Source organism: Theropithecus gelada, chromosome 3 (genome assembly GCF_003255815.1).
Source record: "Theropithecus gelada isolate Dixy chromosome 3, Tgel_1.0, whole genome shotgun sequence".
In the NCBI taxonomy this organism is placed as follows: Eukaryota; Metazoa; Chordata; class Mammalia; order Primates; family Cercopithecidae; genus Theropithecus; species Theropithecus gelada.
In genome coordinates, this window is record NC_037670.1 from 153,109,167 (window position 1) to 153,111,295 (window position 2,129).

Consider the following 2,129-nt stretch of genomic DNA (forward strand, 5'->3'; position numbering starts at 1 on the left):
CAGATATAAAGATGAATAGACAGATACCTACCCAGGAGCTTACTCTAGAAGAGGACAGATGGATAAGCTACATTTTATAGCAGAATTTGGCAAAGTGTACTGAAGCTATAAACAGCTATGATAGTAAATAAGGTAAGAATTATGCTTAGTGGGGTCAGGGAAAGCTTCTAGAGCTAACATCTGAACTGGGGCTTCTATCGGCAAGGCAGAAAATCAGGAAAACGCACTTAATCCTGGCAGAGGAAGCCTCTTGATCAAAAATCTTAAAGATGAAAAAGGACCGGCTGTTAGGAAACACAGATGATGGTGCCCAGAACGCAAGATGAGGGGGAGTGTTGGGAGATGGAGCTGAAAGATACGCTGGTGCCAAAGACTGAAGAGCCTCCTGTAGATAGCATAGGGCGCAGCGCTGAAGGGAAAGAAAAAGTTGGGATTGTTCAATAAAGTTGGTGACTGATTCAGTCGGATTAATTCCGCCCTGGTGGCCTTGTGGGAATAAAGATAACCAGCAGGATAGTCTAAGAAGCCCTGTGGAAGCAGAGTCAAGAGCTGTGAATGGGGACGTGGCAGCCAAACGGCCGCGCCCACGCCACCCACAGTACGGGGCTGAGGCTGGGTCTGGGTCTGGGTCTGGGTCTGGGGCTGGGGCTGGGGCTGGGGCCCGCGGTCCCAACAAGCCCAGGGGCTAGAGTTGGGCGGGAATCCGGTCCACGCAACTCGGCGCGGTCCCGGGGACGTGGCGCTTTCCAGCCAATCCCGGCTATGCGATTGTTAGACCAATGGCTGCTCGGAGAAGCTATGCGTCAGCGGCGAATTTGCTGATGATTGGTCGGGAGGCCGCCTGCGAGGCGGATGAGGGCGGGGCGGGGAGCCGCTTCCGGTTGGGCGGTGCTTGCGCGCGTGAGCTGAGCCAGTGGGTGAGCGGCGGCCTCGGCATCCTGTGTTGTGGGGGCTACGAGGAAAGGTAAGTACGGTGATGCCCAGCCCCTTCACCACTGCCTCATGTTTATTCGCTTTCTTTCTGTCGCCGGTCTTGTTCTTGGCGAGGCAGGGGACTGCCTCACTCGGGGCCCCTATCTCTGCTGGCGCCGGGGTCCCAGGCCTGAGCCTGCTGGATATCCCAGGGCCCTCGGTGTGCAGCCTGGGATGGAGGCCGCCGCCCGTCTTCCCGCGCGCTCTGGGAAGGGGGCTGGTCCGGTCGAACTCCGTCCCATTGGGTACTGTTCTGTGCCTGGTTTGCTGCGTCCTGGTCCTCCGTCTCTGGGTCACGCCACTCACTGAGTCCCTGGCACCGGAGGGTCACTTTTTGCCTCCGGAAGGTCGGAGGGCATTTGGATAGTGTTGTTGTAACAGCTCCTTGCTGCCTCCCACTCACCAGCCTGCTTGTATGTGCCAGCCCCGCCCCAAGGCCACATCCTGAGAGTAGGGTGCATCTGCCAAGGTCGTGTTCACTCACCTAAAGGGTGCAGAAACGGGGGAAAGAACGAGTGAAGACAATAGGTGGTATCTGTAATTTTAAAGAAAAGCCGAATGTTTAGAGCTTCCATGTTTGGCTACGTATTTCAGTTAGCGACAGAAAATAGTTTTTAAAGCTTTGTTGGGGAATTAATCTTCCTTTTTACGTTTTTTGTTGATTCTAGCCTCATATCCTACTGATCTTTAGCATGCTGCGGTCAGAAATAAACTTAATTCCCTATAGCTGCCGTGATTAAGCGTATAGTAGAGTGGCTTGCAGTTTCGAAAGCTGCTTTTGCATCAAGGTAAAAGCTCCCTGGGTCTCCTGCTAAAACTTTTGAGCCTGTGATCTGAATTCCTAAGTGTATAAAATTCTAGAATAGTGTCTTTGAGAATTGAATTGCGTTCATTTTCTGGCATGGACCATGAAGTCAACGTAACTGAATTGGGAATAAGGGCTTCTAGTTGTTTTTTGTTCTAGTAGCTTATTCAGCTTGGAGGCAGAGAACCTTGGAATCTCTATAAAATTAGTCTTTGCCATAAAATGGAACTTGACACAAGACAAATGCAAGTTTGGCCTCACTCAGTAGATTTAATTAACCAAATACCAAACGACAGTCATCACTGAAGAATTTTTTTTTTTTTTTTTTTTTTTTTTTTTTTTTTTTTTTTTG

General features: G+C 50.6%; 1 protein-coding gene across 7 annotated transcripts in view; it reads left to right on the forward strand.

Annotated features, from left to right (window-relative positions):
• The first annotated feature begins 823 nt into the window (after positions 1-823).
• The window catches only part of CALU (calumenin), a 34,727-nt gene continuing 33,421 nt past the window's right edge, over positions 824-2,129 (forward strand). For 4 of the 7 annotated variants that reach the window (XM_025379276.1, XM_025379278.1, XM_025379282.1 and 1 more), the window contains exon 1: positions 824-964. The gene's annotated coding sequence lies outside the window, so the exon portion shown is untranslated. Of the gene's footprint in view, positions 969-2,129 lie in introns of all 7 variants that reach the window. The other 3 variants (XM_025379281.1, XM_025379277.1, XM_025379280.1) reach the window with 3 other exon arrangements.